General features: G+C 51.2%; 1 pseudogene; it reads left to right on the plus strand.

Annotated features, from left to right (window-relative positions):
• Positions 1–2883: 2883 nt before the first annotated feature.
• LOC147737404 (uncharacterized) overlaps positions 2884–18960 on the plus strand; it is a 74827-nt pseudogene continuing 58750 nt past the window's right edge.

Raw genomic sequence — 18960 nt, forward strand, 5'->3', positions numbered from 1 at the left:
TACCTTAGGAATGAAAGTAGTGCAGGTGCGGTCCCTTGTGAATGGAAGAAGTGCAAGTGTGGTCCCTTGTGAATGAAAGAAGTGCAGGTGCTGTCCCTCTTGAATGAAAGAAGTGCGGGTGCTGTCCCCTGTGAATGAAAGAAGTGCAGGTGCTGTCCCCTGTGAATGAAAGAAGTACAGGTGCTGTACCTTAGGAATGAAAGACGTGCAGAAGCTGTCCCTTGTGAATGAAAGAAGTGCAGGTGCCGTCCCTTGTGAATGAAAGAAGTGCAGGTGCTGTACCTTGCGAATGAAAGAAGTGCAGGTGCTTTCCCTTGTGAATGAAAGAAGTGCAGGCGCTGGTCCTTGTGAATGAAAGAAGTGCAGGTGCTATGAAAGAAGTAGAGGTGCTGTCACAAAGAAGTGCAGGTGCTTTGCCCTGTAAATGACAGAAGTGCAGGTGCTGTCCCTTGTAAATGAAAGAAGTGTAGGTGCTTTCCCTTGTGAATGAAAGAAGTGCAGGTGCCGTCCCTGTGAATGAAAGAAGTGCAGGTATCTCTATTGTGAATGAAATAAGTGCAGGTGCTGTCCCCTGTGAATGAAAGATTAGCAGGTGTCGGCCCCTGTGAATGACAGAAGTGCAGGTGTTGTCACAAAGAAGTGTAGGTGCTGTCCCTTGTGAATGGAAGAAGTGCAGGTGCAGTCCCCTGTGAATAAAAGAAGTACAGGTGCTGTCCCTTGTGAATGAAAGAAGTGAAGGTGCTGTCACAAAGAAGTGCAGGTGCTCTCCCTTGTGAATGAAAGAGGTGCAGGTGCTGTCCCTTGTTCGGTTCAGGTTAGGTTAAGTATTAAGCGCTCAAATCACCCTGGGCCATCTCGGCGCTGACTAGAGACTGGACTTCTGCTAGAGTGGAGCCAGACCAGGGCATTACTTAGAATAGGAAAGCTTTCAGATGTTTCCTAAAAGTGCCATAACTCGAGATGGCTCGTAGAGCCTGTGGGAGCTGGTTCCAATATCTGAGGGCCAGATAGGAAAAGGCTCTCCCTCCTGTCTGGGTGAGACAGATTCTAGGAACTTGTAACAGTCCCTGTGTACTGGATCTAAGCCACCTACAGGGGCACTATTTAATCAGTTTACGTTGCAAGTAGCGGGGGCCTTTATCGTTAAGAGCGTTGTGGGTTAGGCAGCAGATTTTGAAAAAAGATCTTTTTTTCACATTGAGCCAGTGCAGTTCTCTAAGCAACAGAGTTGATGAAGAGCCTGCCGGGCGATTTAAGATCATCCTTGCGGCTGTGTTCTGAGCAATCTGTAATTTGGCCAGGATAGTCTCACCCACTTCTGCCAGCAGGGCATTGCCATAGTCTAAACGACTAGTTACAAGATGGCGGGGTGAGCGGACGCTTCTTCCCGCAGCTCCTCCGACCCGGCTAGGCTCGAGCCCTTTTTCTTCAGCTTCTCTCCCCCCGCTGATGCTCAGCGGCTGAGAGGAGTGTGGCGGAGAACCTGGTGCACGCATTGATGCTACTTTGGCCCTGATCGCTCCGGTGGAAGCACCTCAAAAGACCGATTGTGGATCGCGAGACGACGGAGCGCCCGGGAGGCGGAGCAGATCGGAGTGCTGTCCATACGCCTCGGCTGGGCCTAGTGCTGAAAGTTGGCGACCTGGTGTGGAGACAGTCCCGGCGCTCGACGGAGGTCGAAGGGAAGCTATTGGCTGGGTGGCCCACTACACGGGGGCCCCCGAGTGCCCCCGAGTGAGCGCCGTGGTGCTTGGACTTGAGGCGGTGGCCTCCCCCGTGGCGAGGACCCCGGTCCCGGGGCTGGAGGACGATCGACTTGAGATCGGGGCCAGATTTACCAACTCTTCTAAATAACCGGGCGGCCCCGGTTGTAGAACTTTCCCGATTGCCTGGCTTCCGGAGTGGCCCCGGTGGCATCGCCGGGCTCGGGCGATCTGCTTGGCCCCACCCAACCGCCATTTTGTCTCCGAAGGGAATGTGTCGTAGGCCTCCTCCGGAGTCTCTTGGAGGCAGTTTCCTGCACCCTCCACCTCTGTACAGCTACCCCCCTTTGGCGGAGCGCACTGGCCGGGGTCCCCCCAGTACAGGTCCCGGCTGCTATCTCGATTGGGCGCCCACGGCTTGTTGTGACTGGACTGACCCGCCATTTTGTCGTCTGTGACGCAGGTCCCCGGTTTCGCCGGGAGCTCCTCATAGCGGGTCCTTGCTAGTTGTTGGACGTTCCCCGGAGTGGTCGAGCCCGTGCCCATTCTTCAGTTGAGAGCGCCCAGGATGTCTGGAAGAGGTGGTTCGAGGAAGGGGGACCGCACCCTGCCGGACATGCTTGGCAGGGCCCAGCAGCAGCGGGACAGAGCACAGCCGTCGCCGGGGTCTTCCCGGGCCTCGGCGGACGCGCCCGGGGCAGAACCCCCTGTCACGAGATCTTTCATGGAAGAGCTGTTCAGCTCGCTTAAGGAGAACTTCCAGACGCTGAAGCGGGAGGTGGCCAGTGAAGTCCGTGAGGTCCGCAGAGAGGTGGAGGGCCTCGGTGAACGGGTTGAGACGGTGGAGACGGCGGCCCAACGCCGGGCCGACGAGATTGTCCACTTACAACAGGACGTTCTCCGTCTCCGAGAGCAATGCGTTGAACTCCAGGCCCACTCCGAGGACCTGGAGAACAGGTCAAGGAGAAATAACATTCGAGTACGGGGTGTACCATCTGCGGACAAAGGGGCTGACCTGGTGGGCTATTTGCAGGACTTGTTCCGGGAGATCCTGGGGGAGGCCGCAGACTTTCCTATCCGCATTGATAGAGCCCACAGAGTTGGCCGACAGCGCCAGTCATTGGCGCCCCCGCCGGGCATCTTAGCTTTCCTGCCTGACTTCCCACTGAAGGAGCGCATCATGTCCGAAGCCCGTAGGAAACAACCACTGACTTTCCGAGAGAGGCCTGTGGCACTCTACCAGGACCTGTCCGCCATCACGCTGCAGAACCGCAGGTCCTTCAGGTTTGCTACCGACTTCCTGCGCGATCATGAGACACCGTACTCCTGGGGGCATCCCTTCCGCTTGATTTTTCGCTGGAACGGGGTGCTTCATCAGCTACGCTCCTTGCAAGACATCTACGGTGTCCTGGGGCTCACGGCTACAGAGGAGAATGGAGCGACGCCGACCTGGGGGCGCTCGGAGAGAGGGGGCCGACGGAGGTCAGCGAGAAGACGATCGGCGGCGAGCGCTGGGCGTCCTGATTCACCTACCATCAGGGCGGACATGGCCAGTGCCTTGAGAGAAGCGGCCAGGGACTCAGCCGACTCCAACGGCGTGGCCTTGACGGCCTAGATTCACTCCGGGGGGAGATGAACATAGCTTCTTCGATGACAGGTTTGGGGCTGGGGGGGGTCGGGGGGGAGCGGGAGGGAGTGAGTGGCCGGACGTCCACTTTCACTACTTACTACAGACTTTTCCGTTTTGGGGCTTGACTGAGACAATGGGTTGTTCGAGTTGGCATTTGACTGGTTGCCACTGGTTTGTTTGGGGTGGGGTTGGGTGTTGTTCTAGAGTTGGGAAAGACCGGTCCGATGTTGTCCGTGCCCACGCTTGGCCTACTCTGGCCTGTCCCGCGCTGCTGCCCCGTGCCCCCCCCTCTGGTTCCCTACCCGCAGCATAGCGTTCCTGGTCCCTGGGAGACATGTCGTCCCTGAAGGTGGCGACCCTTAATGCTAAGTTCCTGAATAATCCTGTTAAGCGCAGGGCGATTTTGTCTCTGCTTGAGGGGACGCAGGCTGACATCTGCCTCTTGCAGGAGACCCACTTATTGTCCCGTGACTGCCATAGATTGCGCTCTGCTAAGTTCCCCACCCAGTTTTTCTCCTCTGCGGCGACCAAAACCGCGGGAGTGGCCATTCTCATAGCGAGCTCCTTCAGGGGCGAGGTGCTGTATAAATATGCTGAACAGAAGGGGAGGCTTCTGGCATACCGCCTCCGCCTGGGGGCCATATCGTTTACAGTTGGTTCTGTCTATAGCCCGAATGACCACCAGGAACGCTTCTTGGACTCAGTACTGGTGGATGTCACTGCATCTCCAGATCGACATGTTATTCTAGGGGGTGACCTTAATATCGTCTTTGATTCAACATTGGATAGGTCGGCGCAGCGGTTTCCGCAGACTGGAGAACTTTCCCAGGCTGCGAAGGCCCGGATCGCGGACCTGGATTTACACGACCTTTGGCGCTCAATGCACCCTACAGATAGGGACTATTCCTATTTTTCGCATGCGCACCGAACCTACGCACGGTTGGACTATCTTTTGGTTAGTGGGCCGATGCGCGCCGCTGCTACGGCGGAGGACGTTGGGGTCCTGACTCTGTCTGATCATGCGCCGGTTATTGGTGCGTTTGCGTGGCCGGCGGCCTCCCCCTCTCGGGGGGTGTGGCACCTTAGGGACACCCTTCTGCACAAGAAAACTGTGGTGAAACATATTGAGGAGGTCATACAGGACTACCAGACACATAATAGTAATTCAGACACTTCACTAGCGACACAGTGGGCTGCATTGAAGGCGGTTCTTAGGGGGGAGTTCATCTCCATCTCCTCGGCGGAAAATAGGGAGCGGCAACGGAAGAGGGATGAGCTGACTACTCAGGTTCGGGAGCTCGAGCAGGTCCACCGCCGTACGGGCGCTTTGAGGGTTTGGAGGCAGCTGAAGGCGGCAAGGAAGCTCCTGTCAGCGCTGGACCTGGACAGGGCGGAATACGCTGTGTTACGTTTGAAGCATGCCTTTTATACAGGGGGGCACAGGTGCGGCAAGCTCCTGGCGCATAGGCTCCGAGTTGCGCAACAGCGTAACGTAGTGAAGGAACACTTGGGTACAGACGGGTTGGCCATTTCCGGGGATGCGGAGGTGGCAGAAACCTTCTGCAGTTTCTATGAGGCGCTGTACGCTGGGGAGCCCTCCTCACCGCGGGAAACCGCGGAATATCTAGAGTCGGTGCCCCTTCCGGCACTGGACCCCGCTCAGGCGGAATATCTTGAGCGTGATATTCAAGTTGAGGAGGTGATTTCCGCTATAGCTAGACTTAAGCACGGGAAGGCCCCGGGCCCGGACGGTTACACGTCCCTGTTTTATAAAACCTTTTGCCCGGTTGTGGCCCCTGTCCTAGCTCGGCTATTTAACTCCTTCTCCGACCCGGGAGCCATCCCGCCGGATCTCCTAAGTGCGACGGTCTCGGTGATTCCGAAGCCCGGGAAGGACCGGGCCTTATGTGGCTCGTATAGGCCCATCTCGCTCCTAAATGCCGACCTCAAGCTGTACACGGGGATTCTAGCGTCCAGGCTGGCCCTGCACCTCCCCGGTCTGGTTGAGGCGGACCAGGCTGGCTTTGTACCCGACAGGCAAACTGTCGACAATACCAAGCGGGTGACGCACATTTTGGAGAAGGCTTCGCGGATCCCGGGTGAGCGGATGTTGCTAGCGGTGGACGCTGAGAAGGCCTTCAATAGGGTTCATTGGCCGTATCTCGAGCTGGTTCTCAGGAAACTGGGAATCGGTGATAAATTTCGCTCGATGGTTTTCAACTGCTATAAGTATCCTTCAGCGTCGGTGCGAGTCAACGGGTGCAGCTCCTGCAGTTTTGCAATCGAGCGCGGCACGAGGCAGGGGTGCCCCCTCTCTCCACTCCTCTTTGCTCTCTACATGGAGCCATTCGCCCAAAGGATCCGCCACAATCCGGATGCTATCGGGATCAAGATGGGACAGTATGTCCACACGGTCAGCCTCTATGCGGACGATGTCCTGCTGACCCTGGATGACCCCAGGAGGTCCCTACCCGCCTGCATCCACGAGTTGGATGCCTTTTCGCGCGTGGCCGGCTTCAAAATGAACATGAGCAAGTCTGTGGCTTTAGATGTGTCCTTGGCTACGGACACTAGGCGGGACCTTCAGCGACTCTTCCCCATGCAGTGGTCATCGTCCCTAGTACCATACTTAGGGATTCTGCTGGCGCCCACGTTGCCAGCGATGGTGACGGCCAATTACGCTTCTCTCAGTAAAAAGATCAGGGAGGAGCTCGGCCGCTGGAGTAAGGGCCTGCTATCCTGGCTAGGCAGGATCGCGGCGGTCAAGATGACGGTACTGCCCCAGATACTATTTCTTTTCCGAGCCTTACCTCTCCAGCCTCCAGTGGGCTGGATCAGACAAACGCAGGCTGACATCTCCCGCTTTGTCTAGCAGGGTCGCAAACCCCGGATGAAGAGGGTTCTCTCTACACTTGCCCCGGAAGCAGGGGGCCTGGGCATTCCGGACCTCCGTAAGTACTTTCAAGCGGCACAGCTACGATACCTTGTGGAGTGGAGCAGGTGGGAGTCCGATAAGCACTGGCTTTTTCAGGATCAAGCGGTTGCGGGCCGCACCCTCCAGGAGGTTCCATTCTTGCGCCGTGCTCACCGCCCCCCCAACCTTTACGCTTCCTTCGTTACGAGGGTTCCCTTGAGGGTGTGGGACACGGTCTGCGAGGTCCGGGACCTCACCACGTTCCCTTCACCATTTACGCCCATTGTGGATAATCCTGACTTCTCCCCGGGGATGGAGCCGGGCGCTTTCTCCCATTGGAGGACTGCGGGCTGCCGAGCGCTCTTTCAGATCTATGGGCCGGAGGGAGTGGTTCCCTTTCAGCAGCTTCGGCAGGAGTTCGGCCTGACGGAGTTGGACAGACTACGTTACATGCAGGTCCGGCACTGGGCCCTCCAGCCCCAGGTGCGAGACGCCGCTGACCGTCAAATAACACCGTATGAGCGGTGGCTGGTGACCCGAACTTCTGATGCTAAATTGATTACTGATCTGTATAAGCACTTACAGCCTCCTCCGTTTCACTATTATAACCCGGGGAGGGAACGATGGCACAGGGAACTGGGCAGGACACTTAGCCACAAAGAGTGGGACCAGATTGCACACCGGGCAAGACACTCTGCGTACCATACTGGCCTCACCGAGACATTTACCAAGGTGTCCACGTACTGGTACTACACCCCAGAGAGACTGCATGAGATGAATAGGCACATTGATAAGGGGTGCTGGAGAGGTTGCGGGCAGGTGGGGACCCTCTCACATCTTCTCTGGGATTGTCCCTTGCTGGCCGCCTATTGGAAGGAAGTTCTCGATGAGGTGGATGAGCACTTTGAAATTGAGCTGCCGCGCTTTCCGGCGTATGTATTGCTGGGCCTCCCTAATGGCCTAATGTACCCACTGAAGTCCCGCAGGGGCAGGCAAATCGCGATCGCGCTGGGGTCTGCGGTTCAGAATATCCTCATCCACTGGCGCACTACCACAATCCCCTCCATCACGGGTTGGCTACACAGACTCTGGCATGTGTTGGGAATGGAAAAACTGACGCTTACGGTGGCGGGGGAGATATATCAATTTGATGAGCTGTGGCAACCCTTCCGTGCGCTGTTATCTACCGAATTTAGGGAGCTCACCTGCCCGAGATACCTCAGGCTTCTGAGGCTGACACCGCCGGTGATTCCGGCAGACTAGGAAGAGTGGGGGGCTGGTTTCTGGAGGGGGGGGATGCGGTTTGGGGGGCAGGTAGTATTGATAGTGGCCCATTGGACGGGGGTGTTGGGGGGAGTTGGGGAGTTGTTTTTTTTGGGGAGCGGGTTCTAGGGGGGGGGTGGGCTGGGCTCTTTTGTGTCAATTTCATTATCTTCTTTGATCAGACTTGGGGTGTTGGATATGCGCAGAGTGGAGATATGGCTTGTATTTCATTTTTCACTTGCTGCTGCTTCTCCTCTTGCTTAGAGAACTGTTCCACGATCGCACTCCTGATATTATGATTCTTTCTTTCTTGTACTGTATGTGACCCTAACCTCCTATCCCCTCTCCCCGTGTTCTTTTGTCTTAATAAAAATGCTTTAAACCTAAACGACTAGTTACCATTGTGTGAACTAAAGTCCTACGATTATGAGGTAGGTATAAACAGAAATATTTTCCAAAGGAGTCAGAGACCGTAATAGCATGTGCTGGTCGTGGTCGCAATATGGTCTTTCATGGACAGGGAGCGGTCAATTTGTATTCCTAAGTTCCTTACGGAAGGTTTGGGGGAGGGAGCAGAGCCCAATTGGTCTGGCCACCAGTCATCTGACCAGATGTCCGGAGCTTTTCCCATTAACATGATCTCCGTCTTCCCTGGATTGAATTGACGGTAATTCCCAGTCATCCATTCTGAGATCAGCTTCATTGGCGAATCGTGTTTTTTCTAACTCTGGACATTTCCCGATAGTGAACATAAGCTGAGTATCATATGCACATGAGATGATTTCAAAGCCCAGCTGTTCCACAATATGAGCCAGAGGGGCCATGTATATATTAATGAGGGTAGGACTCAGACAGGAACCCTGTGGTACTCCCTTCTCTAAGGGCATTTTGGCTGAGGAATAGGGACCTAAGGTAACCATTTGTGTTCTCTCCGACAAAAAGTGTTGTAGCCATTTTAAGGCTGTGCCTTTGTTACTGCAATCAGATAGTCTCTCTGCTAGCTTAGTATGAGAGATAGTGTCAAAAGCTGGGGAGAGATCTAAAAGATTCAGTATCGCGGAACCGCCTGAGTCTATAGTCTGTCCTAATGAGTCGGTAACCTCCAGAATGGCGGTTTCTGTACTAAAGCCTGGGCGAAAGCCCGACTGTGAAGGATCCAGGATTTCATTCTGTTCCAAATAGGAACTAAGTTGATTGTTTATGATATTTTCCAGGAGTTTACCCAAGAGAGATAAAAGGGAAATAGGCCGATAATTGCTAAGGGTTGCGGGGTCCGCTACAGGTTTCATAAGAATAGGGCGGACCGCTGCTTCTTTCCAGGGGGGTGGAATTATACCTGTAGATATAGAGCAATTGAAGATGTCACAATTTGCTGGGGCAGAGCTCTTGGCTAGGAGAGCCATGATTTTTGGGGGGCATGAATCATTTAGAGACCCTGATTTTCTCAAGGCTAAGCCTTTTAGGACCTCCTCAATGGTGACCAATTTTCTCAAGGCTAGGCCTTTTAGGACCTTCTCAATGGTGACCAACTTAAAGCTCTCCAGAGAGCAATTTGGTGTCTTCTGCTTCTCCAGTTTGACCAGAGTTGTGAATAAAAGAAGTGCCGGTGTCTCCCTTGTGAATGGCAGAAGTGCAGGTGCTGTCCCCTGTGAATGAAAGAAGTGCAGGTGCTGTCCGTTGTGAATGAAAGAAGTGCAGGTGCGTTCCCTTGTGAATGTAAGAAGTGCAGGTGATGTCCCCTGTGAATGAAAGAAGGGCAGTTACTGTCCCCTGTGAATGGAAGAAGTGCAAGTGCTGTCCGTTGTGAATGAAAGAAGTGCAGGTGCTGTTCGTTGTGAATGAAAGAAGTGCAGGTGTAGTCCGTTGTGAAGGAAAGAAGTGCAGGTGCTTTCCCTTGTGAATGTAAGAAGTGCAGGTGCTTTCCCTGTGAATGAAAGAAGTGCAGGTGCTGTCCGTTGTGAATGAAAGAAGTGCAGGTGCGTTCCCTTGTGAATGTGAGAAGTGCAGGAGCTGTCCCTTGTGAATGAAAGAAGTGCAGTTACTGTCCCCTGTGAATGGAAGAAGTGCAAGTGCTGTCCGTTGTGAATGAAAGAAGTGCAGGTGCTGTTCGTTGTGAATGAAAGAAGTACAGGTGTAGTCCGTTGTGAAGGAAAGAAGTGCAGGTGCTTTCCCTTGTGAATGTAAGAAGTGCAGGTGCTTTCCCTGTGAATGTAAGAAGTGCTGGTGCTGTCCCCTGTGAATGAAAAAAGTGCAGGTGCTGTCTCTTGTGAATGAAAGAAGTGCAGGCGTGTGAATGAAAGAAGTGCAGGTGCTATGAAACAAGTGGAGGTGCTGTCACAAAGAATTGCAGGTGCTGTCCCCTGTGAATGACAAAAATGCAGGTGCTGTCCCCTGTAAATGAAAAAAGTGCAGGAGTTGTCCCTTGTGAGAGATAGAAGAGCAGGTGCCGTCCCATGTGAATGCCAGAAGTGCAGGTGCTGTTACAAAAAAGTGACGGGTGCTGTCCCCTGTGAATGAAAGAAGTGCAGGTGTCATCCCCTGTGAATGCCAGAAGTGCAAGTGCTGTCCCTTGTGAATGAAAGAAGTGCAGGTGCTGTCCCCTGTAAATGAAAGAAGTTCAGGTGTTGTCCCCTGTGAATGACAGAACTGCAGGTGCTGTTACAAAAAAGTGCAGTTGCTGTCCTCTGTGAATGAAAGAAGTGCAGGTGCCGTCCCTTGAGGATAAAAGAACTGCAGGTGCTGTCCCTTGTGAATAAGCATGGGCGGAAAATCCGTTTCGCTCGCGGATTTTGCGGATTTTCGGTAAATTCGCAATCCGCGAGATCCGCGAATCTCCCGCAAAATCCGCAAATCCGCGAGCAGCGGATTTTATGGCTTGCTCGCACTGTTCGCGTGAGTTCGCGGCTTGCCAGTACAACTTCGCACCCCGCGAGTAAGTGCTAAATTGCAGAAATACGATCTTAGCAAAACTGAAACTACTTACCAGGTTCAAAAGTTCAGGCTCATCATTAGTAGCCATTTCCTGTAGTGCTTCCTGAGGGGCCCCTCCAGAGTTCAGTTGCCAGTTGCAACTATTATGTGACCCTGCTCTGAACCTCAGAATAGTTCACATATGCCACAAAGGTCCTGAATTACAGCTAAGGGAGACAAGCAGGAGCCAGGCTGGAAGTTAAAATCCATTAATCAGCCCCTAATTCATTATTGTCAGTTGGGGCAGGGCAGGTGTTGTAACTAATTTTGCAACAATGAAAGCACTTAGCAAGTGCAAAAGATCACTAATCAGGAAGCACTAAGGAAGCAGGTCCCAGCTAAAAAAATATTCTGTGACACATTAATCAGCCCCAAATTAATTCAGGTCACTTGAGGCAGGGAAGGTGGGCTTTGCTTTGCCGAAAATAATGTACACTGGACAACCAGAGGGTGTGGTGATGAAACAGAGGGTGGCATGGGTGGGCCAGAGGGTGGCATGAGTAGTCAGAGAGTGGCAGTGGTGACAGAGAGTGGCAGTGATGAAGAAGAGTGTCCCAAACAGGCTGGACACGTAGAAACAACAAGTTCGCAAAACTTGCGACCCGACAGGTAAGTTCGCAAATTGCGAAATTGTAAAAACCCTCGCGAACTGGCAGAAACACGCGCGAACACACACAAAAAAATCCGCAAATTCGCGGGAATTCGCGGATTTTGCGGATTGCGAGTTCGCAAATCCGCAAAATTCGCGAACGCGAGATTCGCAAAATTCGCATATGCTTACTTGTGAATGAAAGAAGTGCAGGTGCTGTCCCCTGTGAATGAAAGAAGTGCAGGTGTCATCCCCTGTGAATGACAGAAGTGCAGGTGCTGTCACAAAGAAGTGCAGGTGCTGTCCCTTGTGAATGTAAGAACTGCTGGTGCTGTCCCCTGTGAATGAAAAAAGTGCAGGTGATGTCTCTTGTGAATGAAAGAAGTGCAGGTGCTGTCCCTTGTGAATGGAAGAAGTGCAGGTGCTGTCCCTAGTGAATGAAAGAAGTGTGCAGGTGCTATCCCTTGTGAATGAAAGAAGTCCAGATGCCGTCCCCTGTGAATGAAAGAAGTGCAGGTGCCATACCTTGTGAATGAAAGAAGTGCAGGTGCTGTCCCCTGTGAATGAAAGAAGTGTAGGTGCTGTCCCTTGTGAATGAAAGAAGTAAAGGTGCTGTCCCCTGTGAATGAAAGAAGTGCAGTTGCTGTACCTTGTGAATGAAAGTAGTGCAGGTGTGGTCCCTTGTGAATGGAAGAAGTGCAGGTGTGGTCCCTTGTGAATGAAAGAAGTGCAGGTGCTATCCCTTGTGAATGAAAGAAGTCCAGATGCTGTCCCCTGTGAATGAAAGAAGTGCAGGTGCCATTCCGTGTGAATGAAAGAAGTGCAGGTGATGTCCCCTGTGAATGAAAGAAGTGCAAGTGTCATCCCCTGTGAATGCCAGAAGTGCAGGTGCTGTTACAAAAAAGTGCAGTTGCTGTCCTCTGTGAATGAAAGAAGTGCAGGTGCCGTCCCTTGTGAATGAAAGAACTGCAGGTGCTGTCCCTTGTGAATGAAAGAAGTGCAGGTGCTGTCCCCTGTGAATGAAAGAAGTGCAGGTGTCATCCCCTGTGAATGCCAGAAGTGCAGGTGCTGTCACAAAGAAGTGCAGGTGCTGTCCCTTGTGAATGAAAGAAGTGCAGGTGTTGTCACAAAAAAGAACAGGTGCTGTCCCCTATGAATGAAAGGAGTGCAGGTGTCTCCCTTGTGAATGAAAGCAGTGCAGGTGCTGTTCCCTGTGAAAGAAAGAAGTACAGGTGCTGTCCTTTGTGAATAAAAGAAGTGAAGGTGCTGTCACAGAAAAGTGCAGGTGCTGTCCCTTGTGAATGAAAGAAGTGCAGGTGCTGTCCCTTGTGAATGAAAGAAGTGCAGGTGCTGTCACAAAGAAGTGCAAGTGCTGTCCCTTGTGAATGAAAGAAGTGCAGGTGCTGTCCCCTGTAAATGAAAGAAGTGCAGGTGTTGTCCCCTGTGAATGACAGAAGTGCAGGTGCTGTCACGAAGAAGTGCAGGTGCTGTCCCTTGTGAATGAAAGAAGTGCAGGTGCTGTCTATTGTGAATGAAAGAAGTGCAGGTGCTATCCCTTGTGAATGAAAGAAGTGCAGGTGCTTTCCCTTGTGAATGTCAGAAGTGCAGGTGTGTCCCTTGTGAATGTAAGAACTGCTGGTTCTGTCCCCTGTGAATGAAAAAAGTGCAGGTGATGTCTCTTGTGAATGAAAGAAGTGCAGGTGCTGTCCCTTGTGAATGGAAGAAGTGCAGGTGCTGTCCCTAGTGAATGAAAGAAGTGTGCAGGTGCTATCCCTTGTGAATGAAAGAAGTCCAGATGCCGTCCCCTGTGAATGAAAGAAGTGCAGGTGCCATACCTTGTGAATGAAAGAAGTGCAGGTGCTGTCCCCTGTGAATGAAAGAAGTGTAGGTGCTGTCCCTTGTGAATGGAAGAAGTGCAGGTGCAGCCCCCTGTGAATGAAAAAAGTACAGGTGCTGTCCCTTATGAATGAAAGAAGTAAAGGTGCTGTACCTTAGGAATAAAAGAAGTGCAGTTGTTGTACCTTGTGAATGAAAGTAGTGCAGGTGTGGTCCCTTGTGAATGGAAGAAGTGCAGGTGTGGTCCCTTGTGAATGAAAGAAGTGCAGGTGCTATCCCTTGTGAATGAAAGAAGTGAAGGCGCTGGTCCTTGTGAATGAAAGAAGTGCAGGTGCTATGAAAGAAGTGGAGGTGCTGTCACAAAGAATTGCAGGTGCTGTCCCCTGTGAATGACAGAAATGCAGGTGCTGTCCCCTGTAAATGAAAGAAGTGCAGGAGTTGTCCCTTGTGAGAGATAGAAGAGCAGGTGCCGTCCCCTGTGAATGCCAGAAGTGCAGGTGCTGTTACAAAAAAGTGGCGGGTGCTGTCCCCTGTGAATGAAAGAAGTGCAGGTGTCATCCCCTGTGAATGCCAGAAGTGCAGGTGCTGTTACAAAAAAAGTGCAGTTGATGTCCTCTGTGAATGAAAGAAGTGCAGGTGCCGTCCTTTGTGAATAAAAGAACTGCAGGTGCTGTCCCTTGTGAATGAAAGAAGTGCAGGTGCTGTCCCCTGTGAATGAAAGAAGTGCAGGTGTCATCCCCTGTGAATGACAGAAGTGCAGGTGCTGTCACAAAGAAGTGCAGGTGCTGTCCCTTGTGAATGAAAAAAGTGCAGGTGTTGTCACAAAAAAGAACAGGTGCTGTCCCCTATGAATGAAAGGAGTGCATGTGTCTCCCTTGTGAATGAAAGCAGTGCAGGTGCTGTCCTCTGTGAATGAAAGAAGTGCAGGTGCCGTCCCTTGTGAATGAAAGAAATGCAGGTGCTGTCCCTTGTGAATGAAAGAAGTGCAGGTGCTGTCCCCTGTGAATGAAAGACGTGCAGGTGTCATCCCCTGTGAATGACAGAAGTGCAGGTGCTGTCACAAAGAAGTGCAGGTGCTGTCCCTTGTGAATGAAAGAAGTGCAGGTGTTCTCACAAAAAAGAACAGGTGCTGTCCCCTATGAATGAAAGGAGTGCAGGTGTCTCCCTTGTGAATGAAAGCAGTGCAGGTGCTGTTCCCTGTGAAAGAAAGAAGTACAGGTGCTGTCCTTTGTGAATGAAAGAAGTGAATGTGCTGTCACAGAAAAGTGCAGGTGCTGTCCCTTGTGAATGAAAGAAGTGTAGGTGCTGTCCCTTGTGAATGAAAGAAGTGCAGGTGCTGTCACAAAGAGGTGCAAGTGCTGTCCCTTGTGAATGAAAGAAGTTCAGGTGCTGTCCCCTGTAAATGAAAGAAGTGCAGGTGTTGTCCCCTGTGAATGACAGAAGTGCAGGTGCTGTCACAAAAAAGTGCAGGTGCTGTCCCTTGTGAATGAAAGAAGTGCAGGTGCTGTCTATTGTGAATGAAAGAAGTGCTGGTGCTGTCCCTTGTGAATGAAAGAAGTGCAAGTGCTTTCCCTTGTGAATGTGAGAAGTGCAGGTGTGTCCCTTGTGAATGTAAGAACTGCTGGTGCTGTCCCCTGTGAATGAAAAAAGTGCAGGTGATGTCTCTTGTGAATGAAAGAAGTGCAGGTGCTGTCCCTTGTGAATGGAAGAAGTGCAGGTGCTGTCCCTAGTGAATGAAAGAAGTGTGCAGGTGCTATACCTTGTGAATGAAAGAAGTCCAGATGCCGTCCCCTGTGAATGAAAGAAGTGCAGGTGCCATACCTTGTGAATGAAAGAAGTGCAGGTGCTGTCCCCTGTGAATGAAAGAAGTGTAGGTGCTGTTCCTTGTGAATGGAAAAAGTGCAGGTGCAGTCCCCTGTGAATGAAAGAAGTACAGGTGCTGTCCCTTGTGAATGAAAGAAGTAAAGGTGCTGTAACTTAGGAATAAAAGAAGTGCAGTTGCTGTACCTTGTGAATGAAAGTAGTGCAGGTGTGGTCCCTTGTGAATGGAAGAAGTGCAGGTGTGGGCCCTTGTGAATGAAAGAAGTGCAGGTGCTATCCCTTGTGAATGAAAGAAGTCCAGATGCCGTCCCCTGTGAATGAAAGAAGTGCAGGTGCCATCCCTTGTGAATGAAAGAAGTGCAGGTGATGTCCCCTGTGAATGAAAGAAGTGCAGGTGTCATCCCCTGTGAATGCCAGAAGTGCAGGTGCTGTTACAAAAAAGTGCAGTTGCTGTCCTCTGTGAATGAAAGAAGTGCAGGTGCCGTCCCTTGTGAATGAAAGAACTGCAGGTGCTGCCCCTTGTGAATGAAAGAAGTGCAGGTGCTGTCCCCTGTGAATGAAAGAAGTGCAGGTGTCATCCCCTGTGAATGACAGAAGTGCAGGTGCTGTCACAAAGAAGTGCAGGTGCTGTCCCTTGTGAATGAAAGAAGTGCAGGTGTTGTCACAAAAAAGAACATGTGCTGTCCCCTATGAATGAAAGGAGTGCAGGTGTCTCCCTTGTGAATGAAAGCAGTACAGGTGCTGTTCCCTGTGAAAGAAAGAAGTACAGGTGCTGTCCTTTGTGAATGAAAGAAGTGAAGGTGCTGTCACAGAAAAGTGCAGGTGCTGTCCCTTGTGAATGAAAGAAGAGCAGGTGCTGTCCCTTGTGAATGAAAGAAGTGCAGGTGCTGTCACAAAGAAGTGCAAGTGCTGTCCCTTGTGAATGAAAGAAGTGCAGGTGCTGTCCCCTGTAAATGAAAGAAGTGCAGGTGTTGCCCCCTGTGAATGACAGAAGTGCAGGCGCTGTCACAAAGAAGTGCAGGTGCTGTCCCTTGTGAATGAAAGAAGTGCAGGTGCTGTCTATTGTGAATGAAAGAAGTGCAGGTGCTATCCCTTGTGAATGAAAGAAGTGCAGGTGCTTTCCCTTGTGAATGTAAGAAGTGCAGGTGCTTTCCCTTGTGAATGTAAGAAGTGCAGGTGTGTCCCTTGTGAATGTAAGAACTGCTGGTGCTGTCCCCTGTGAATGAAAAAAGTGCAGGTGATGTCTCTTGTGAATGAAAGAAGTGCAGGTGCTGTCCCTTGTGAATGGAAGAAGTGCAGGTGCTGTCCCTAGTGAATGAAAGAAGTGTGCAGGTGCTATCCCTTGTGAATGAAAGAAGTCCATATGCCGTCCCCTGTGAATGAAAGAAGTGCAGGTGCCATACCTTGTGAATGAAAGAAGTGCAGGTGCTGTCCCCTGTGAATGAGAGAAGTGTAGGTGCTGTCCCTTGTGAATGGAAGAAGTGCAGGTGCAGTCCCCTGTGAATGAAAGAAGTACAGGTGCTGTCCCTTGTGAATGAAAGAAGTAAAGGTGCTGTACCTTAGGAATAAAAGAAGTGCAGTTGTTGTACCTTGTGAATGAAAGTAGTGCAGGTGTGGTCCCTTATGAATGGAAAAAATGCAGGTGTGGTCCCTTGTGAATGAAAGAAGTGCAGGTGCTATCCCTTGTGAATGAAAGAAGTCCAGATGCCGTCCCCTGTGAAAGAAAGAAGTGCAGGTGCCATCCCTTGTGAATGAAAGAAGTGCAGGTGATGTCCCCTGTGAATGAAAGAAGTGCAGGTTCTGTCCCCTGTCAATGAAAGATGCGCAGGTGCTGTCCCTTGTGAATGAAAGAAGTGCAGGTGCTGTCACAAAAAAGTGCAAGTGCTGTCCCTTGTGAATGAAAGAAGTGCAGGTGCTGTCCCCTGTAAATGAAAGAAGTGCAGGTGTTGTCCCCTGTGAATGACAGAAGTGCAGGTGCTGTCCCCTGTGAATGAAAGAAGTGCAGGTGTCATCCCCTGTGAATGACAGAAGTGCAGGTGCTGTCACAAAGAAGTGCAGGTGCTGTCCCTTGTGAATGAAAGAAGTGCAGGTGTTGTCACAAAAAAGAACAGGTGCTGTCCCCTATGAATGAAAGGAGTGCAGGTGTCTCCCTTGTGAATGAAAGCAGTGCAGGTGCTGTTCCCTGTGAAAGAAAGAAGTACAGGTGCTGTCCTTTGTGAATGAAAGAAGTGAAGGTGCTGTCACAGAAAAGTGCAGGTGCTGTCCCTTGTGAATGAAAGAAGTGCAGGTGCTGTCCCTTGTGAATGAAAGAAGTGCAGGTGCTGTCACAAAGAAGTGCAAGTGCTGTCCCTTGTGAATGAAAGAAGAGCAGGTGCTGTCCCCTGTAAATGAAAGAAGTGCAGGTGTTGTCCCCTGTGAATGACAGAAGTGCAGGCGCTGTCACAAAGAAGTGCAGGTGCTGTCCCTTGTGAATGAAAGAAGTGCAGGTGCTGTCTATTGTGAATGAAAGAAGTGCAGGTGCTATCCCTTGTGAATGAAAGAAGTGCAGGTGCTTTCCCTTGTGAATGTAAGAAGTGCAGGTGCTTTCCCTTGTGAATGTAAGAAGTGCAGGTGTGTCCCATGTGAATGTAAGAACTGCTGGTGCTGTCCCCTGTGAATGAAAAAAGTGCAGGTGATGTCTCTTGTGAATGAAAGAAGTGCAGGTGCTGTCCCTTGTGAATGGAAGAAGTGCAGGTGCTGTCCCTAGTGAATGAAAGAAGTGTGCAGGTGCTATCCCTTGTGAATGAAAGAAGTCCAGCTGCCGTCCCCTGTGAATGAAAGAAGTGCAGGTGCCATACCTTGTGAATGAAAGAAGTGCAGGTGCTGTCCCCTGTGAATGAGAGAAGTGTAGGTGCTGTCCCTTGTGAATGGAAGAAGTGCAGGTGCAGTCCCCTGTGAATGAAAGAAGTACAGGTGCTGTCCCTTGTGAATGAAAGAAGTAAAGGTGCTGTACCTTAGGAATAAAAGAAGTGCCGTTGTTGTACCTTGTGAATGAAAGTAGTGCAGGTGTGGTCCCTTATGAATGGAAGAAGTGCAGGTATGGTCCCTTGTGAATGAAAGAAGTGCAGGTGCTATCCCTTGTGAATGAAAGAAGTCCAGATGCCATCCCCTGTGAAAGAAAGAAGTGCAGGTGCCATCCCTTGTGAATGAAAGAAGTGCAGGTGATGTCCCCTGTGAATGAAAGAAGTGGAGGTGCTGTCCCCTGTCAATGAAAGATGCGCAGGTGCTGTCCCTTGTGAATGAAAGAAGTGCAGGTGCTGTCACAAAAAAGTGCAAGTGCTGTCCCTTGTGAATGAAAGAAGTGCAGGTGCTGTCCCCTGTAAATGAAAGAAGTGCAGGTGTTGTCCCCTGTGAATGACAGAAGTGCAGGTGCTGTCACAAAAAAGTGCAGTTGCTGTCCTCTGTGAATGAAAGAAGTGCAGGTGCCGTCCCTTGTGAATGAAAGAACTGCAGGTGCTGTCCCTTGTGAATGAAAGAAGTGCAGGTGTCATCCCCTGTGAATGACAGAAGTGCAGGTGCTGTCACAAAGAAGTGCAGGTGCAGTCCCTTGTGAATGAAAGAAGTGCAGGTGTTGTCACAAAAAAGAACAGGTGCTGTCCCCTATGAATGAAAGGAGTGCAGGTGTCTCCCTTGTGAATGAAAGCAGTGCAGGTGCTGTTCCCTGTGTAAGAAAGAAGTACAAGTGCTGTCCTTTGTGAATGAAAGAAGTGAAGGTGCTGTCACAGAAAAGTGCAGGTGCTGTCCCTTGTGAAAGAAAGAAGTGCAGGTGCTGTCCCTTGTGAATGAAAGAAGTGCAGGTGCTGTCACAAAGAAGTGCAAGTGCTGTCCCTTGTGAATGAAAGAAGTGCAGGTGCTGTCCCCTGTAAATGAAAGAAGTGCAGGTGTTGTCCCCTGTGAATGACAGAAGTGCAGGTGCTGTCCCTTGTGAATGAAAGAAGTGCAGGTGCTGTCTATTGTGAATGAAAGAAGTGCAGGTGCTATCCCTTGTGAATGAAAGAAGTGTAGGTGCTGTCCCTTGTGAATGAAAGAAGTGCAGGTGCTGTCACAAAGAGGTGCAAGTGCTGTCCCTTGTGAATGAAAGAAGTTCAGGTGCTGTCCCCTGTAAATGAAAGAAGTGCAGGTGTTGTCCCCTGTGAATGACAGAAGTGCAGGTGCTGTCACAAAAAAGTGCAGGTGCTGTCCCTTGTGAATGAAA

This window comes from Lissotriton vulgaris, chromosome 1_1, assembly GCF_964263255.1.
Source record: "Lissotriton vulgaris chromosome 1_1, aLisVul1.2, whole genome shotgun sequence".
In the NCBI taxonomy this organism is placed as follows: Eukaryota; Metazoa; Chordata; class Amphibia; order Caudata; family Salamandridae; genus Lissotriton; species Lissotriton vulgaris.